The 21,680-nt window shown below is 43.6% G+C and overlaps 1 protein-coding gene across 1 annotated transcript in view; it reads right to left on the reverse strand.

Annotated features, from left to right (window-relative positions):
* The window catches only part of LOC108798310 (sodium leak channel non-selective protein), a gene marked incomplete at its 3' end in the record, with an annotated part of 337,938 nt that extends 325,936 nt beyond the window's left edge, over positions 1-12,002 (reverse strand). The window contains exon 1 of the mRNA XM_018570048.1: positions 11,969-12,002. The remainder of the gene's footprint in view (positions 1-11,968) is intronic.
* Between the last annotated feature and the right edge of the window lie 9,678 nt (positions 12,003-21,680).

The raw sequence follows: 21,680 nt of genomic DNA on the forward strand, positions 1-21,680 counted from the left end.
GATACCAAATACTTTTGTGTTCAGTCACTGTATACAGTACAATTACCAGGCAGATGGAGTACAACGCCCTGCCTGGACCGTATGGGCCTATAAAGAAAAATGTTTTAATGGTACTATATTTAATGTTTACAAGTTTAGAAACTGATCTTTCATATACGTGGTTGCAGTCAAGCAAGCAATAGATGAAGTGTAGCGGATTACTTGCCATTAATGTGTGATTTACTATACCAGTCAAAAACATTTTCCGCAGTGAAAAGGGCTATGAACTCTGTGACCAAATCGAAGGTGCATCAAGTAGGGTTATCCTAAAAAACTGAGCATAGTGTTGCAGATAACCAGATGTCTCATGACCATGGACAGTAATGTGTCAAGTATTTATTTTCTTGATCATAAAGTAGGCATTCATTCAAATCTAGAACACAATCCTGGGATTTAGCAATTGCACATATGCTAAAACTATCACAACAGAATAGCGTTATGAGTCTAAGGGCCCCTTTAGGGTTAGTTTACCCCATCCTCAGTGCGTGCACTACTTTTACTGACTGCACCAGACCGCAGGCACTGATGTACCACACGTTCCCGTGCCACCGATCACATTGCGCCCCAAGGACGTGGCTGTGGTGCCATTGAGTTCAATGCACTGCCACTCCCCCTCCCGCCCCAAATTAAAGTGAGCCAGCTGGAATGCGATCGGGCCGGAATGCACTGAGGATGGTGTGAACTAGCCCTTGTACCTTTGCCTGTATTTTTATGCATTGATAAGCGTTGTGTATAAGAATTAAAGCTGTGACATACAGATACAAATAAAGTATTGCAGGTGGGTTTATTTTTCAGCCCATCATGCAATATAAACAATAATAAGTCCTACTACAATTTATAATAATAGTGCATTAGGTGTAAAATTGCTTTATATTATTATACAGAAGGATGCTAAATAGTTTTCAGATAGTCATATAGGCTTTTTTCACAACTGTGCATGCAATAACGTGATTTTTCATGGATTGATGCACCTTCCATTGCTGCAGCCCATTCAATTTGAATGGGCCCTTCATGTGTATATCCAAAACTGTGTTTTTTTTGTTTGTTTGTTTTGGGTACAGTAGGGAAGGTTAAAAACATCTGTCCTTTTTTGTGTTTTAGCTGTCCCATTAGGGAGATTTTCCTTCACTTCCTGTCCCAAAGACTCAACAGAAGGTGAGAGGAAATCCCTCCAAAGTGTAGGAATTCCTCTCTTACACAATTGACAGATGTGCACATTGTAAAGCTCTAGTTCTGGTGACAACTCTAAAACTTTGGGCTTCCCATCACTTTGTGTCTCAGTGACAATGGTCACAGGACAGTTAGAAAGGGTGTATCTACCTACAGGGGACACAGTTATAAAAATTGAGAGGGGATCTAAATCTTTCCTACTCTAAATACATACATCTCTTCCTCACCTCTGCAAGCAGATAGACTATCTTAGTAGACCAGCATCTCAGCTGCAGCCTCTGCAGATCATCACTCCCACCCTCCAACATCCCTGAAGCCTTCTCAACTAAACACTTCAACAATTTGGAATCAAGGTAAATTGAACATTTTATATGAACATCAAGCTTACAAACTTTACTTCTGCAACTCAACTATTCTTAATGTCATTATGTTGTATGTACTATTCAGATTATTATCTAAATCTCCTCTACTCTGATGTTTTAGGTGATAGCTTTATTTAGATGCCTGCTTCATGTATTTCTAACCTTAGATTCAGCTCATGTTAATTTGCCCTCAACCCCTTATTTGTACTTTGAAAAATAAAATAAAAAAATAAAAATAAATATCCAAATTCTGATTTCAACTCTCCACTCTTGCCTTCCCTACCATTACTTCTCACAATTTGGGCCTCTCTTGTTAAACTGTTTTTTCTTTACCCCCCTCTCCACCCCACAGTTTATATATTTCACCCTCTCTCCTGCCCTCTCCCTATTACTGCAGTCATCATCTCCTGCTCATTTTGAATCCACATGGTAGGTTTACCTCCAGGACACTGGGGCATGTTCACTCATAAAAAATGCCCTCTCATCTCACTTCACACACCCTTCTGCTTCTCCTGACTTCAGGGGATATCTCTCCCAATCTTGGCCCTCTATTTTATAATACTCACCCTCCAAACCAGCACTGCCTTTCCTATGGCAGCAGCTGCTATCCACGCACCCTAATTTATTTTCCCCTGCTTCCTGGAACCAGTCCTTCCTTCTCATGTGCCCTCTGGAATGCCTGCTCTGTCTGTAACAAACTCACTGCTGTGCATGATCTTCTTATCTCCAATTCCTTTAACATGCTTGCAGTTACTGAAACCTGGCTTTAGAAATCTGACTCTGCCTCCCCTGCTGCCCTCTCCCATGGTGGCCTCCACTGGACGCACTCACCCAGACCCAGTGGAAGGAAAGGAGGTGGAGTTGGAATCCTTCTATCCCCACAATGCACTTTTCAAGTTCTGCCTTCACCTCCCTCTCTATCCCTCTCCTCTTCTGAAACCCACTGTATTCGCCTATTCTCTCCAATTTCACTGAGGATTGCTGTGATATATCGCTTTCTTGATGACTTGTCTGCCTGGCTACCCTACTTTCTCTCCTCAGAAATACCCACTATCATTTTTGGTGACTTTAAAGTTGCTAATAACATGAACACCCCGGCTTCCACTCAATTTCTAAACCTAACCTCTTCTTTTGATCTAACACAATGAACACAGACTCCTACTCACTCTTATGGTAACATACTTGATCTTGTTTTCTCCCACCTATGCACTCCTTGCAACCTCACCAACACCCCTTTCCCCCTCTCAGACCACAACCTTGTCAGTTTCACACTCACCCTATCCCCAACCCTAAATCCCCCTACATGGCACACTGTCACCCGGAGAAACCTTCATCACGTAAACCCTTCTCTTCTCCACTCTGCCACTAACTACCTCTATGACAAAATCTCACCCCTGTCCTGCCCTGACCTGGCTACTTCTGTTTTTAACAGCTCACTCTCATCCTCCCTAGACACCTTGGCTCCCTTCACTAAAGGCAGGCTTAGACCAGGTCCGCTAAAACCATGGCAAACTGAAGTAACCAGACATCTAAAAAGACATAGCTGCACTCTCAAGCGACTGTGGTGGAAAACTAGGCTTCTGCAAGACTTCACCCTGTATAAAGCTGCCCTCCTAAAATATAATTGCTCCCTCCGTGCTGCCAAATAGACTTATTTTGTCACTCTCATTAACACACTCTCATCCAAACCTTATCAACTCTTTTATATCTGTCTAGTCTAGTCTCTACTATGCCCCCCTCCACCACAGCCCACTAATTCACTCACTGCCCAGGACATTGCCATTCATTTAAAAAACAAATCAGATCGCCACTGTCCAGTCATCTTCCCCTATTAAAGTACCAGACCCTTCATCACACTTGTTACATTCCTCTTTTGACCCTGTCAAAGCTTCTCTCTGACACCCACCTCACCACTTGCCCCCTAGACCCTATTCCCTCAACACTGCTTCAGGCACCCTCTTGCTCTATCCTACACTCACTTACTCACATTTTCAATCTTTCACTCTCTACAGGCATCTTTCCTTTCCCTCTAAAACATGCGCTAGTCACCCCAATACCCAAAAAACCCTCACTGGACCCTACCAACCTCAATAATCTCAGACCTATCTCCTTACTCCCATTCACCTCTAAACTACTAGAACGGCTTATCTACAACCGCCTGAGTCGCCACCTCACTAATAACAACCTTTTGGACCCCTTACAGTCAGGCTTTTGTCCCCTACACTCCACTGAAATCGCCCTCTTGCTATTAGACCTTTCTGCTGCTTTTGACACTGTTGACCTCCCGCTGCTCCTCAAAAAACTCCACTCGCTTGGCCTATAAGATTCTGTTCTCTCATGGTTCTCCTCCTACCTTTTAAGCGCTCCTTTAGTGTCACCTATAAATCTAACTCCTCCCCTCCTCTTCCTCTTACTGTAGGGGTCCCTACTCTGTCCTCGGACCCCTCCTCTTCTCCATCTACACTTCCTCCCTTGGTCAGTTAATAACCTCACATGGCTTCCAATACCATCTCTATGCTGATGACACTCAAATATATCTTTCCACTCCCCAACTCACCCCCTCAGTATCCTTGCATGTCACTAATCTACTAACTGACATATCCGTCTGGATGTAACAAAACTTCTTAAAACTCAATCTTTCAAAAACTGAGCTCTTGATATTTCCTCCTGCCCGTGCACCTTCTCCCAACATTTCCCTTGAGATTGATAACACAACCTCACCTTTCTTCCCCACATCCAATCACTATCCAAATCTTGCCGCCTTCACCTTCATAACATCTCCAAAATATGCCCCTTCCTCACCAATGAAACCGCTAAATTATTCATTTCACATTATTCTTTTGCAACTCCCTCCTCATTGGCCTTCCACTACACAGGCTATCCCCCCTTCAGTCTATTGTGAATGCAGCTGCAAGACTCATCCACCCGACCAACCGCTCAGTGTCTGCAACCCCCCTCTGTCAATCCCTACACTGGCTTCCACTCGCCCAAAGGATACAATTCAAAATATTAACAAATCACTTACAAAGCCATCCACAACTCTGTCCCCCGGATATATCTTAAACCTTGTCTCAAAATATCACCCTAACCGTCCCATCTGTTGCTCCCAAGACCTCCTGCTTTCCAGCTCTCATGTCAACTCCTCCCATATTTGCCTACAGGACTTCTCGAGAGTCTCTCCCATCCTCTGGTACTCTTTACCCCAACCTGTCCGTCTATCTCCCACCTTGACTGCCTTTAGGCGTTCCCTAAAGACTCATCTCTTCAGGGAAGCCTATCCCACCTCAACCTAACCACTGAACCATCACGTTCTCAAACAATTCATCCCCACACAGCTACCGCCTCATGTATCACTTACCCCTCCCTTTTAGATTGCAAGCCATCACGGGCAGGGCCCTCCTTACCATCTTGTCTTGAATTGTATTTTGATTGTAATGTCTTCCTTATATTGTATAGCGCTGTGCAAACTGTTGTCGCTACATAAATCCTGTATAATAATAATAATTTTGGCTATAGATTCACTTTATTGTACCTCATTGTGCAAAAAATTAACTTTTTGTCTAATGCAGTGTACCTATATTTGTGTTACAGTGCTTTTTTTTTACAGTGCTTTTTTTTACACTGTATATGAGTTGGGGTGCCATTCAAAATAAACAGCATTATACTGCATTTACAATCTGTGTAAATGCACATTATACCACATGGCAACACATGCATGAATCTCTAGATGCAGTTCCCGCTGTACTTTCAGCGCCCCACTTACTAGCACTGCATGTATGATAAACACCAATGCCGGTGTTGTGTCTTTACCCCTTCTCCATTTGGCCATTAACAAAATGTCCAGTTGCAGGTTAAACAATTTATAAATGCTTTAAAACACTGGTAACGTATGGTGCCTGGAGTTGGGCTTTAAAGAAAAGTATGAACCCATTCCAACAATCTTTTATATGCACTCATCTTAGGTCTGCAAAAACCACATGCTCTGCTACACCCTATGTGCGTGAGTACCCCCACCTAGAGAGCCCCCAAGTACTGCATGTGAGCATAGGTAGTCATTTGGACCAAGAGGCTCCTGGTTTATTTTTTGTTTTTTACAGAGAAGATATACGTTCACATCCCTTTCAGACAGTTGTCACTGGAACAAGTGTCTCTGTTAGAAGATTTCCCCTCACCTCTTGTGGGCCCAAGTAATAGTCCTCATTGTACATTGTATTGCAACTGGCATTCTCTGTCTTTTAAGCCTGCCAAAGGATGAATAATTTTAACCCAAGCATGGGCTCACTTCAAATACCCAGTTAAGTCAATTTAACGGTAGTTCCTGTTCAGATGTGGCCGCTATAACCATTGAAGTAAAGGACAGGGTCACATCGTCCGCTTTTCCCAGCGACAGTTTGGGATAGATGATTCCACCTGGACACATCTATCCTGCATCCATGGACAATCATCTATCCCAAACTGTATGTAATATTACCAAGTACAATTACATGTGAACAACTGCAGGCAGTTTCTGCCTTTGTCATCCTGTCATTTACTGCAATGGGTACAACAGCCGCATCTGAAAGGGAACACCTAGTTTTCCTGCTACAGGAATCCGTAGGCTATTGCTGCTAGACATGTGAGCTGCGGAAAAAATTTGGTTCGGTTCGGCTATTTCCTTATTTCGGGATTTGGAATTCAGTTCCAAAATTTAATTCGGTTTGGGGTTTCGGATTCGGACTAAATCCGAATTTTCATTCGTTTCAGATAAGTTTCCGAATTAATATTTGTTACGACTACCACAGAAAACCATATACAGATATTAATACTAAAGCTGAATCTCCTAGACCCAAATGGCATTGGGAGCTGCCAATTGCAATTCGGGGCCCGTTCTTCCTTCCTTGCCCCACCCCCCAAGTGGCGGAACGCCAGGGCACGGTCGTCCCGGTGACCGCTGCGACCCTGGTAGTTCCGCCACTGACTGCAAGGGTTAACTGTTTGTTTTGGTCTACTGGCACAAATAAAGAAAATATTCTTACCTGTTCCTCGATTCTGCTTGGCTGTTAGATCGGTCTCTGCAGCCTCTTCTTCCCTGAGCTCCAGTAGTCTAAACCCCACTGACATCATCATGTCTATGCAAAGTCCATTCAGCTGCATTAGACATTAGGAAGCCAAGGGACATAGCTCAGCCGGAGCGGAGGGGGAGAGACGTGAGCAGCAGGGACGTGTGGTCAGGGGAAGCAGAGCCTCACCAAGTATTATGGAGCAGAAAGCTGTCAGCTTCAATCCTCCCTGCTGTGTAACCTGTCATTGACGGGGTGCTGCCTGTTAATTACAGGCGACACTGTATCCAGCTTTTGACAGCTAGTTAGGTTACACAGCAGCAGGCTTCCCCACTGCTTGTGTAACCTAACTTGGTGAGGCAAGAGATGTCACAGCCTCTACTCTGTGTTAGAGCTGTGAGCTCTGTGGATGGTTTGGACCAATGGCAAAGCACCATTGGTCCAACCTGCCCAATTGAAAAAAAAGCAAAAAAACAAAACAGTGAGGAAATCGATCTCAATGCCTCACCAGTGACTCACCAGTGACAAGCAAGTGAGAGACAGGGAGGTTCCTCCCTGCCTCCTCCCTTCCTCCTCCCCACCTAGCTTGGTTACTGAGCTGGGGGCAGAGCTTCGGTGGGACGACGGGAAGGGGCTTCGACAGGACGGGGGCAAAGCTTCGGTGGGACGGGGCTGGGGAATCCCTCACCCAGCACAGAAGGCACGGCACGTCACTGGTGAGCAGTCACTGACACAATCGTCACTGTGCTGCTCTGAAGAAGGGTCCCTGCGGAGGGCCGAAACATTATCATACATGGCATAATGTGACATTTCAATAAACCATGAAGAAGATTTAAGCTGCATTTTGTGTGTGCTGGTGATTTCAGCTGTTACTTGGAAGTTCTGCCCCTGCTCCATTCGTGACATCACTATGAGCACTATCGTTACTTTATGGTCACAGAATGCTGTAAGGTGTGCGTGTGGGTTCTTTGCAATAACGTGATACCCACATTGGGAACATGGTCACATCCCTAGCCCCCTGCCATCACAACATCTACCAAAGTCGTAGGGTTCTTCTCCCTGCAACATTTAGGCATCTTTTGAATTTGGGCTCAAACACGTAAGCTGTTTTTATGCCAAATTAAAATAAAGTGATACTTGGAGAAGATCCCTGTCCGTGTGTGCTTTGGCATCATCTTTTGATTTTTGGCGCAGAGCCGCACAGCCACGTCATTTATTCTCAGATCCAATGACAGGAGCTGTGAATGGAGAGTCTACAAGTCCCATCGCCACCATAGTTGGCATAGTTTTTAATGGAGTACAATTATCCATCATCGCACTTGTAGTCTGTTGACACTTCCTCCTGTCCCTGTAATGGAAAGTCTGTAACTCAGAATGGACAGGGACTGGGAGGTAGGGTCTGCAGGAGCATTGAACATGTTATCCACTGATCGTGCTTCAATGCAAATAAAGAATAAATGCTGATACGGTTTTGTACCACACCACCAAATTAGATGGATCCCTAGGGGCCCTAGATGTCCTTTAAAGTCCTCTAATGTCCCCTTGTTTCGCTTAGATGCCTCCTGTTGATCCTTCCTAGTAATATTCTAATTCAATTTAGTCCTCTCTAGATTCTTGTAGTTCCACCTTGACCATATCAAGCTCAAAACACCCTGAGATGTTAGTAGGTGAATGTGATCCTTCCTCGCTAGTTTATCGCGAGTCAAAACCAGGTTACCCCAAACGTATGTCTTGTAAACAACTGTATTTGTTTATTGTGGTAATGTTGTACATTGATACCTTTGGTAATACCACACTATTTTATATCATGTCCTGTTAAGGATGTATACTATAAGTTTACGTCTGTACCCCGAGGGGACAGGCTGATTTGCCTTCTTGTCATGTATTGATAAAACTTTAATAAAGACTACTTGCTAAAAAAAAAAAAAGAATAAATGCGCATTGCTCTCTTTTATTGATGTGTGCTCATTTCTTCATTTTTGTAAAAGGCGGACTACGCCTTTAACCTGATAAAGCTACTATGAGATTTTAGTGATTGAGGATACAAATAGCGTGCACTTCACAGCTCTTATTTTGTCACAGTTTCTTGATACAAACGGATACTTTCATGTGAAAAGGTTTCCACTTTATTGTTACTTATACAGCAGAGATTGGTATTTTTAAGAGCTATCTAGACCCTAAAACATACAGAGGGTAATTTATCAAAACTGGAGCAGGCAGAATCTGGAACAGTTATCCATGACAACCAATCAGTTTCTCTATTTCATTTTCAAAGCTTAAAGTGACATTAAACCCTCAGATTTTTTAACATAAACAATACTGTAATGTGTGCCTTACTGTAATCCATGGTAGTTTCCCTTCTCTTTGCTGCTCTTCCTTTTAAATCCTCATGTCTTCTCATGCTGGGGGGAGAACTTCCCTTTGCAGCTGAGTGGCTCTTCCTGTAGTGCTGGCTTAGTTTGCAAACCTATACACAGACACCATGTATCCATTCCAGAGACAAGGCAGTCTGCTGCAAAACAGAAGTTCTGCCAAGCATGAGAAGAGATAGAGATTTAAAAGGAAGAGCAGCAAAGAGAAGGGAAACAACCATGGATTACAGTAAGGCACACATTACACTATTGGTTTATGTTAAAAAATCTGAGGGTTTAATGTCACTTTATCTGAACAAACTGAGGGGAGAAGCTGATTGGTTACTATAGACTACTGCCCCAGATTCTGTCGGCTCCAGTTTTGATAAATGTCCTCCGATGCAGTTTACCAGTCCTTAGATGTGGTGGCTGCTTTCCTTTCCTCTTTAACGCTAAGAACATTCTCTACAAGTACAGAACAATTCCTGTTGATCTTCATACAAAGCCTGGGTTCTTGTAACTTCCCGTGCACTAAACTGAAATCCCAAACAAAGGGGGGCATTTACTAAAACTTGAGCAGACAGAATCTGGAGAAGTTGCCCATAGTAACCAGTCAGCTTCTATCTTCAGCTTGTTCGGTTAAAGCAGAACTCCAGGAATTTTTTTAAATTAACCCTTGCTTTGGGGCTACTCCCGCACTGCAAGGGTTAAGTGCTATTTTTGTCCCTAGACACAAACGTTATACTCACCCGAACCTCTGAGCCGGCTAGCTGTCACAGCGCTACCTCCAGCCTGCCTCCTCCTCCACAGCAGCATTGGAATATTCCCCTGCGACCTCACATCTATACACAGTGTAGGACTGCAACAACTAATCGATGAAATCTGTAATAATCAATTATGAGAATAGTTTGCACCTATTCTCATTATTGGTTAATTGGTTGGGGAGAGAGGGAGAGAGAGAGAAAGAGAGAGAGGGGGGGAGAGAGAGAGAGAGCGTGAAAGAAAGAGAGAAAGAGTGTGTGTGAGAGAGAGAGAGAGAGAGAACGACAGAATCGGGGGCAGTAGCCTATAGAAACCTGTGAGCTTCTCTCTTCAGATTGTTCAGTTAAAGTGACATTAAAGTCAAAAATCTTTTTCCCTCCCCCCATGTTAATGTCAGCACTTACCTTAAATGATGTCTCCTAATCCGATCTTCCTCTTCTTTCCTGATGTTTTCATCTGTCCCTCCAGCGTTGCGGCGGCTCTCCGATCCAGCGCTGACTCCTCTGTCCTTGGTGGCACTTCCGATCCAGCGGTGTCTGCATGTGGGTGCACGCGCACTATAGACTTACCTTGCGTCTCTGCTCGTCTCCCGGCCGAAAATATGGGCTCGCCCCAGGATGCTTTGCGGCCGCCCGAGCAGTTTCGGATTCTCGGCGGGAGCGCGCAGCGAAAACGGGGTAAGTTTAAACCACTGTTCATTTTTTTTTCTTTTTTACTTTTTGCCTATATCTACTGCTTGCTAACAGTAGATATAGGCAAAAAAACAAAGGGGTTTAGAAACTCTTTAAGCTTTGAAAATGAAAGGTGGATGCTGATTGGTTGCCATGCACAGCTGCTCCAGATTTTGTGTGCTCTGTTTTTAATAAATTCCCCTCTGTGCATAGAAGTGATGATTTACAGGACCATAGACCACTACAGAGAGACATTGGAAGGACCGGTCTAAGAAGAAGCCAGCTCAGAGCTTCAGTATAACTTATATTTTTTACCTGCGAGGGTTAATTAAAAAAGTAATTAAAAAAATCCTGGAGTTCTACTTTAAGCTTTGAAAATGGAAGGTAGGAGCGGATTGTTTGCCATACACGGCCGATCCAGATTTTGTCTGCTCCAGTCGTAGTAAATTCACAGCTATTTTCTGTGAACTAAAGCACACCTCTTTTCTATTAATGGAAATGAGGAGATGGGGAGGTGTTTGTAGAAAAAATAAGGAGAACAGCTTAGCTGCTCCTCTATAAGTACACCATAGTGAGTGAGCGCTGTCACCCTAGGACAGGAAGTATTGGACAGGATCACAATGTGAAAATAAAGGGAAATAACATGAAAAAGGAAAACGAATGCTGCCACCACATACAGTATAAGGACTTCTAAGCTGCAATGTATAGAATTTCTGGTTTGGGGTTTAGATACACTTTAGGTCCTCTTGTTGATTCACTATTATGGTGCATTTTACTGCAATTAACCTCCTCCCTGTACTAAATACAGTGAAGGGGATTGATCAAAAGGGAGCAGACAAAATCTGGAGCAGCTGTGCACCGCAACCAATCAGCTTCTCTCTTTCATTTTTAAATATTAACTGAACAAACTGAAAGAAGCTGATTGGTTGCCATAGGCAAGTGCACCAGATTTAGTCTGCACCAGTTTTAATAAATTCCCCCCAATCTGTATACCTGAGTAGCTGGTGTGTTGTGTGCTGTGTACATGTGAACCTTGGACTCTCCTCCACCTCCTCCTCCTCTTCCTCTCCATTGATAAGTAGGATGCTGCAGCTGGCAGCCTCATCACCATGACAACCCCCTCTCATTTGGGGGAGGGGACCAGAGCGCTGCATCCTTCATCTCTCTAAGCTCTGCTCACACATATTATCTGAACCAAAAGAAATGGAAAGATGTGCGCCACACAGAACGTACAAATGGGCTTTAGATAGAACCATAGATAGATATATACTGAAGTGGGTCAATGTGCATGTTGTGGATGAGCTTTCTACGAAATGGGCAGAGATACTCCCAGCTGAGCTGCATATCATGTAGACGTAAAGCATTACAAAGACACACAAATGGCCTGCTAGGCTGCTTGGACGGCGCCCCGGCTCCCCAATACACCCCAAGCCAGAAAGCAGCAACAGCAAACACTTGCAGCAGATACCCAGCAGCAGCAGAGGATGGGGGACATAGCAAAAGGGAGGGGGGGGGGGGGTGAGAGAAGGGAGATGAGCAATACAACAACAGGGAGCGAGGAAATCACGACCTACCTATTGCACTGGCTTTGCCTTGATTTGCATGGAAGTTTAGCCTGCACCTCTAGTCATTGTCACTGGCTGGTGGTAGTGTGTGCAGAGAGGATGGAGATGAGGGGTTGTGCAGCTCCAGATGATGAGGAAGACACAGGCATATACGCACGAAGAGCTGCACACACTCTATGGTAGCCAGGGAGGCAGCAGTGCCTGCGATGGACAGATTCTGCTCACTGCTGCTGCCGGGCTGCTTCCTGCTTCCCTGTCATCAGTCAGCAACTGGCTGGCTGCTCTGCTATAAACAATCCCCTTCTCTGTCTGCAGAACATCCTAATTTACCAACAAAACTTCACATACAAATAGCTGCTGACTTCCCTGTCTGCAGAACATCCCTATTTACCAACAAAACTTCACATACACATAGCTGCTGACTTCTCTGTCTGCAGAACATCCCTATTTACCAACAAAACTTCACATACACATAGCTGCTGACTATTCTGTCTGCAGAACATCCTTATGTACCAACACAACTTCACATACACATAGCTGCTGACTTCTCTGTCTGCAGAACATCCTTATGTACCAACAAAACCTCACATACAAAGAGCTGCTGACTTCTCAGCCTGCAGAACATCCTTTTCTACCAACAAAACTTCATATACACATACCTGCTGACTTGTCTGCAGAACATCCTTATTTACCAACACAACTTCACATACAAATAGCTGCTGACTTCTCTGTCTGCAGAACATCCTTATTTACCAACAAAACATCACATACACATAGCTGCTGACTTCTCAGCCTGCAGAACATCCTTATCTTAGAACAAAACTTCACATACACAGTCTTCCCTGTTTGCAGAACATCCTTATTTACCAACAAAACTTCACATACACATAGCTGCTGACTTCTCAGCCTGCAGAACATCCTTATCTTAGAACAAAACTTCACATACACAGTCTTCCCTGTTTGCAGAACATCCTTATTTACCAACAAAACTTCACATACACATAGCTGCTGACTTCTCTGTCTGCAGAACATCCTTATTTACCAACAAAACTTCACATACACATAGCTGCTGACTTCTCAGCCTGCAGAACATCCTTATCTTAGAACAAAACTTCACATACACAGTCTTCCCTGTTTGCAGAACATCCTTATTTACCAACAAAACTTCACATACACATAGCTGCTGACTTCTCTGTCTGCAGAACATCCTTATTTACCAACAAAACTTCACATACACATAGCTGCTGACTTCTCTGTCTGCAGAACATCCTTATTTACCAACAACACTTCACATACACCGAGCTGCTGACTTCTCTGTCTGCAGAACATCCTTATTTACCAACAAAACCTCACATAAACATAGCTACTGATTTCTCTCTCTGCAGAACATCCTTATTTACCAACAAAATTTCACATACACCGAGCTGCTGACTTCTCTGTCTGCAGAACATCCTTATCTACCAACAAAACTTCACATACACATAGCTGCTGACTTCTCTGTCTGCAGAACATCCTTATTTACCAACAAAACTTCACATACACCGAGCTGCTGACTTCCCTGTCTGCAGAACATCCTTATGTACCAACAAAACTATATTTGTATTTGTTACATTTTTCTCATTCACATAATATAACTTATTGTTTTTTTAAGAAGAACACCGGGATAAGCACAAACTTACTCTTGCAGTGAGGCTACTTCCACACTGCAAGAGATAAAGTGATATTACATTCAAAAGGTTTATAAGCTCATTCAAATACTGATGAAATGGCTTACAACAGATGCTGTTTCTTGATGTTTAAAAGTATTAGTTTCCTGGAGAATCAGCTGGTCCCCTGAGCACTGGTCCTGACTTCCTGTTCTAGAGTGACTCCTTTCTCAAGCAGAGTGCTATGCAGTCACCGCTGTATGTGTCTCCACAAACAGACACAGCAAAGCAATCCACTCCCAGCTCCCTGCTTCCCACTCCCCCCTTCCACCCTACTGCAAGGTAGTAGATGAACAGTTGCTGGAGACTGCTCTGCCTCTTGTGATTTTGTACTAGACAGGAAGTTCAGGGAAGCAGAGCTGAGAGAACTGGAGTCAGATGTTCTGAAATATGATGACTGTAAGTTCTTAGAAGAAGGCTACCCAAGGGTTAAGTGTTCATTTTCATCTAGGTGTGAAAATAACAAAGTTATACTCACCCAACCTCGCAGCCGGCTGGCTGGCGCAGTGCTCCCTTCAGCCTGTCTCCTCCTCCGCTCCAGATATGGCAGATCCCTCGGTGTCCTCATGTCCAATACAGTGTGTAGAACTCAAAGGACCAGGTAAGTGTAACTTTGTAATTTCTTCACCTAGACAAAAATGAGCACTTAACCCATGCAGTGCAGGGGTACCCCAAATTTAATAACATTTTTGCCCAGAGTTTCTGTAAAAAAATACTTTCCTGTACAATGTATATTTGTATGGTCTGGATTCATTTGAGAGTTTATTTCTGCTTTAAGTTATCATTTTGTCTAGGGGGCTCAAATAAAGTAGTTTTACTCACCTGATCCTCGATCCCGCAGTGGTCGGCACTCACCTCTCTCCCCCTCCGCTCCGTCCCTCGGCATCCTTACGTTTAATGCAATTCAATAGATCTACATAAGACGTGATTACATCCTTAGACTGCTGGAGAGATGGGGAGAAGAGGCTAATGGCCCAGAGGGATCCAGGATCAGGTAAGCAATTCTGCTTTATTCCAGCCCCTAGGCCAAAAGGAGCACTTAACCGTTGCAGTCCGGGGGTAGCCCCATTGCAAGGGTTAAGTTTGTGACTTTCCTGGAGTTCTTCTTCAATTGCTGCTTGCACAGTACATGCTCAATTCTAACTTGTTCTCTGTACTAAGTTTTGCTCTGAAATCCAAAGGGGGAAGAGCAGGTTAATGTTAACATATTAACTTGTGTGTACTATGCTGGTAGATGTCACTGTTGTGTCCTGAACCCCCCTTAATTAAAATACTTTACATCGTTGTGTTTACCCTCCTTGTGAGCTCACCCTCATACTACATAATCATTGGTCGAGCTAAAGGAGATCGCAAAATTATATTGCAAGGTGTATGGCCAGCTTTGAGAAAAGAAAAATATTTGGAAACCTTGACTTCAGTTGTTAGGGCCGGTGCACACCTAGGAGATCTGGATCGCGCGGCAATGGTGCACGATACTGCACCGATTGCTGCGCAGTGACAGAGTAGCCCATCACAGACGATCGCGCTGTGGGTGCCATTATTTTCTAATGGCAACCCAGTCGCGCGGGGCGGATCACGCTTTCCGCCAGGGCATCTGAAGTAAAACAGCCGCGTGCCATGTATCGGAATAAAGGGTACATGTACCTTTTTTCTGCGATTGCCACGCTGATGTAACCCCATTGAAGTTAAAGGGGCCACGCGGCAATCACTATCTGCAATTGTGCAGGACCGCACGATTCCCGGCATGCGCGATTCCAGATCGCTCAGGTCTGCACCGGGCCTCAGAATGACAGGGAAGTAAGAGAGGCAGCTGTAAACTAATTAACCCAACAGATTAGCAGAAAGATTAGCTGTTGTAGAAGATCAGCAGATCAACATCCTTATACTCTGTTCCCTGCAGAGCATTAGCATTTCTTTGATCGATTTTGCAAGTGGCAATAAAGTATATGGAAACGTAAAATGCATAATACTTAATTTAAAATACAACAAATAACGTGTATTTCAGCATAACACAATGCACAGATGGGCATAGATGGGTACACTACAAAAATGCCTGTCTGATTCTTTGGCATTGTAATGCTTTGGCAGCCAATTAAAAACGAATGGACTGCCTTGAAGAAGAACTTCAGTAATAAAATGTTGGCTTTTTTTCTGTCCTGCGCACCTTCCTAGTGGTGTGCATCTTCATGCAGGCTTACAGTACTTAGGACTGAGCAGCACTCATGCGTCATTACTTGAGTGCTGCTCAGTTCTGGCCAAATACCCCCCCACCGCTGTCACCAGAGGAAAAAGAGAAAGTGCCAGTGACATCAATGAACTGGCAACAAAATTAGGAAGGTGTACATTGGGTTTTTTTTTTTACAAAATATAAGGAGGGGCTCAGTGCTGGCTTTTGAGGGAGTAAGAAACCTGAAGTTCTACTTTTAGCCAACACATACACATAATAATGCACAATATGCATGGAATAACGTGTTGTAATGCACTAGACAGGTGTAAAGTGGGCCTTTATCTTACCTGCCCTGCCAAAATTTGCCTTTAATAGAATACTCCCAAGATAAGAGATTATTAGAGACTGCCAATGTGATACAATAAGTTATTAGAAACTTCCAACATGTTACAATGGACAGTTCACTGCACCACAGACCCTTTTTAATCAATGTTGCCACACTTGATGCCCCCCACAACCACCTATTAAATAAATACGATACCCCCACATTCATGCGCCACAATACACTAAGGCTGGAGCCTGCATTACCTAACACACTACAACACACATCCTTATGTACCAACAAAACCTCACATACAAAGAGCTGCTGACTTCTCAGCCTGCAGAACATCCTTTTCTACCAACAAAACTTCATATACACATACCTGCTGACTTGTCTGCAGAACATCCTTATTTACCAACACAACTTCACATACAAATAGCTGCTGACTTCTCTGTCTGCAGAACATCCTTATTTACCAACAAAACATCACATACACATAGCTGCTGACTTCTCAGCCTGCAGAACATCCTTATCTTAGAACAAAACTTCACATACACAGTCTTCCCTGTTTGCAGAACATCCTTATTTACCAACAAAACTTCACATACACATAGCTGCTGACTTCTCAGCCTGCAGAACATCCTTATCTTAGAACAAAACTTCACATACACAGTCTTCCCTGTTTGCAGAACATCCTTATTTACCAACAAAACTTCACATACACATAGCTGCTGACTTCTCTGTCTGCAGAACATCCTTATTTACCAACAAAACTTCACATACACATAGCTGCTGACTTCTCAGCCTGCAGAACATCCTTATCTTAGAACAAAACTTCACATACACAGTCTTCCCTGTTTGCAGAACATCCTTATTTACCAACAAAACTTCACATACACATAGCTGCTGACTTCTCTGTCTGCAGAACATCCTTATTTACCAACAAAACTTCACATACACATAGCTGCTGACTTCTCAGCCTGCAGAACATCCTTATCTTAGAACAAAACTTCACATACACAGTCTTCCCTGTTTGCAGAACATCCTTATTTACCAACAAAACTTCACATACACATAGCTGCTGACTTCTCTGTCTGCAGAACATCCTTATTTACCAACAACACTTCACATACACCGAGCTGCTGACTTCTCTGTCTGCAGAACATCCTTATTTACCAACAAAACCTCACATAAACATAGCTACTGATTTCTCTCTCTGCAGAACATCCTTATTTACCAACAAAATTTCACATACACCGAGCTGCTGACTTCTCTGTCTGCAGAACATCCTTATCTACCAACAAAACTTCACATACACATAGCTGCTGACTTCTCTGTCTGCAGAACATCCTTATTTACCAACAAAACTTCACATACACCGAGCTGCTGACTTCCCTGTCTGCAGAACATCCTTATGTACCAACAAAACTATATTTGTATTTGTTACATTTTTCTCATTCACATAATATAACTTATTGTTTTTTTAAGAAGAACACCGGGATAAGCACAAACTTACTCTTGCAGTGAGGCTACTTCCACACTGCAAGAGATAAAGTGATATTACATTCAAAAGGTTTATAAGCTCATTCAAATACTGATGAAATGGCTTACAACAGATGCTGTTTCTTGATGTTTAAAAGTATTAGTTTCCTGGAGAATCAGCTGGTCCCCTGAGCACTGGTCCTGACTTCCTGTTCTAGAGTGACTCCTTTCTCAAGCAGAGTGCTATGCAGTCACCGCTGTATGTGTCTCCACAAACAGACACAGCAAAGCAATCCACTCCCAGCTCCCTGCTTCCCACTCCCCCCTTCCACCCTACTGCAAGGTAGTAGATGAACAGTTGCTGGAGACTGCTCTGCCTCTTGTGATTTTGTACTAGACAGGAAGTTCAGGGAAGCAGAGCTGAGAGAACTGGAGTCAGATGTTCTGAAATATGATGACTGTAAGTTCTTAGAAGAAGGCTACCCAAGGGTTAAGTGTTCATTTTCATCTAGGTGTGAAAATAACAAAGTTATACTCACCCAACCTCGCAGCCGGCTGGCTGGCGCAGTGCTCCCTTCAGCCTGTCTCCTCCTCCGCTCCAGATATGGCAGATCCCTCGGTGTCCTCATGTCCAATACAGTGTGTAGAACTCAAAGGACCAGGTAAGTGTAACTTTGTAATTTCTTCACCTAGACAAAAATGAGCACTTAACCCATGCAGTGCAGGGGTACCCCAAATTTAATAACATTTTTGCCCAGAGTTTCTGTAAAAAAATACTTTCCTGTACAATGTATATTTGTATGGTCTGGATTCATTTGAGAGTTTATTTCTGCTTTAAGTTATCATTTTGTCTAGGGGGCTCAAATAAAGTAGTTTTACTCACCTGATCCTCGATCCCGCAGTGGTCGGCACTCACCTCTCTCCCCCTCCGCTCCGTCCCTCGGCATCCTTACGTTTAATGCAATTCAATAGATCTACATAAGACGTGATTACATCCTTAGACTGCTGGAGAGATGGGGAGAAGAGGCTAATGGCCCAGAGGGATCCAGGATCAGGTAAGCAATTCTGCTTTATTCCAGCCCCTAGGCCAAAAGGAGCACTTAACCGTTGCAGTCCGGGGGTAGCCCCATTGCAAGGGTTAAGTTTGTGACTTTCCTGGAGTTCTTCTTCAATTGCTGCTTGCACAGTACATGCTCAATTCTAACTTGTTCTCTGTACTAAGTTTTGCTCTGAAATCCAAAGGGGGAAGAGCAGGTTAATGTTAACATATTAACTTGTGTGTACTATGCTGGTAGATGTCACTGTTGTGTCCTGAACCCCCCTTAATTAAAATACTTTACATCGTTGTGTTTACCCTCCTTGTGAGCTCACCCTCATACTACATAATCATTGGTCGAGCTAAAGGAGATCGCAAAATTATATTGCAAGGTGTATGGCCAGCTTTGAGAAAAGAAAAATATTTGGAAACCTTGACTTCAGTTGTTAGGGCCGGTGCACACCTAGGAGATCTGGATCGCGCGGCAATGGTGCACGATACTGCACCGATTGCTGCGCAGTGACAGAGTAGCCCATCACAGACGATCGCGCTGTGGGTGCCATTATTTTCTAATGGCAACCCAGTCGCGCGGGGCGGATCACGCTTTCCGCCAGGGCATCTGAAGTAAAACAGCCGCGTGCCATGTATCGGAATAAAGGGTACATGTACCTTTTTTCTGCGATTGCCACGCTGATGTAACCCCATTGAAGTTAAAGGGGCCACGCGGCAATCACTATCTGCAATTGTGCAGGACCGCACGATTCCCGGCATGCGCGATTCCAGATCGCTCAGGTCTGCACCGGGCCTCAGAATGACAGGGAAGTAAGAGAGGCAGCTGTAAACTAATTAACCCAACAGATTAGCAGAAAGATTAGCTGTTGTAGAAGATCAGCAGATCAACATCCTTATACTCTGTTCCCTGCAGAGCATTAGCATTTCTTTGATCGATTTTGCAAGTGGCAATAAAGTATATGGAAACGTAAAATGCATAATACTTAATTTAAAATACAACAAATAACGTGTATTTCAGCATAACACAATGCACAGATGGGCATAGATGGGTACACTACAAAAATGCCTGTCTGATTCTTTGGCATTGTAATGCTTTGGCAGCCAATTAAAAACGAATGGACTGCCTTGAAGAAGAACTTCAGTAATAAAATGTTGGCTTTTTTTCTGTCCTGCGCACCTTCCTAGTGGTGTGCATCTTCATGCAGGCTTACAGTACTTAGGACTGAGCAGCACTCATGCGTCATTACTTGAGTGCTGCTCAGTTCTGGCCAAATACCCCCCCACCGCTGTCACCAGAGGAAAAAGAGAAAGTGCCAGTGACATCAATGAACTGGCAACAAAATTAGGAAGGTGTACATTGGGTTTTTTTTTTTACAAAATATAAGGAGGGGCTCAGTGCTGGCTTTTGAGGGAGTAAGAAACCTGAAGTTCTACTTTTAGCCAACACATACACATAATAATGCACAATATGCATGGAATAACGTGTTGTAATGCACTAGACAGGTGTAAAGTGGGCCTTTATCTTACCTGCCCTGCCAAAATTTGCCTTTAATAGAATACTCCCAAGATAAGAGATTATTAGAGACTGCCAATGTGATACAATAAGTTATTAGAAACTTCCAACATGTTACAATGGACAGTTCACTGCACCACAGACCCTTTTTAATCAATGTTGCCACACTTGATGCCCCCCACAACCACCTATTAAATAAATACGATACCCCCACATTCATGCGCCACAATACACTAAGGCTGGAGCCTGCATTACCTAACACACTACAACACAAAATTATGATTTGGCCCTTACTTTCTGGTGACTATTGTATCCATTAATGGCATAACTATAAGCCCCCATACCCATTCACATCAAAAGAGAGCACTCGACACATGCTTTATATGCTCATGAAAAGGACTCCTCTTGACATTGTGTATCTTTTTTAAATCAAATAACTCAATACAGGCTGGTACTCTGCATACCATCCACATTTCACCTTGCTGTAATAAAATGAGCTACAGCATCCATAAGTCACCTTGCTTTAAAAAAATTAGTTGCAGACTCCTATGAAATTTACACCGGAGCTGCATGTAGGTCTGTATGCAGTACACATGGGCTCTGAACACAGTTACAGTTAGTTCTCTTTAGTTGACCAAGCTTAATGAAACAACAACTACGGTATATACATTCTTTTCATTCATTAAACCTATTAAGCAGCCACCCTGGGAGGACGAGGTCTTTAGGACCTATCAATATTTATCTACTTGGTCACATTTGTGCTAGGCTCCAAAGTAGTCATATAGGCTACTATTGCAAAGGTTGTGACTTCATTAAAAAGTGCTTCCTTGCTCAGGCTATAGTTCCAATAGAGGCTCAAGAACAACAGGGTAATACTGATGGGAGCCATGTTGGTTGTCTATAACTATGTACTCTTATTTGCTGTTAACAGCAGAATATTCACACTGACACATACTGAGAATAAACTGTAGCCGCCATCACCTTCTGTGATGTGGCTACTAGACATTTAGTGATTGCCAGGGCTTTAGTCAGCCTGGCTGGATTATAGTGGCAATTATCTGGTTAATTTCAGGTGTCTGGCATTGCCTGTACCCCCCTGGGTAGAGTGTGACTCTTTCATATTGTGGGACAGCCAATGAGAGACATTGTAGTGTATGTACAGTACAGCAGCCAATCACTGGGCTTCTCTCAACCAGTGGTGCATGCTGGGATAGGGTACATATACTGGACGGATTTGCCATGTGGTCAGACTAGCCGGGACCAGCCATGGATTAGGGCCGGGTGATGTTCAGCCTGTCCCCAAGGCTAGGCCTGAGGTCTGGGGGTGGACATGGCTGATGTGAGGGAAATGTTTCCCTGAGGCCTCCAACATGGAGGAGGCCTGTGTTGCTGTCAGAGGAAGAAACTCAGGACCAAGGATGGCTCTTGAAGTTTCCAGGAAATTAAAGGACTTCAGGAGCATGGCCAGTGTCCCCCCTGTTGA

The sequence above is a fragment of the Nanorana parkeri genome, unplaced genomic scaffold (genome assembly GCF_000935625.1).
Source record: "Nanorana parkeri isolate BGI_ZX_2015 unplaced genomic scaffold, ASM93562v1 scaffold1447, whole genome shotgun sequence".
Lineage (NCBI taxonomy): Eukaryota > Metazoa > Chordata > Amphibia > Anura > Dicroglossidae > Nanorana > Nanorana parkeri.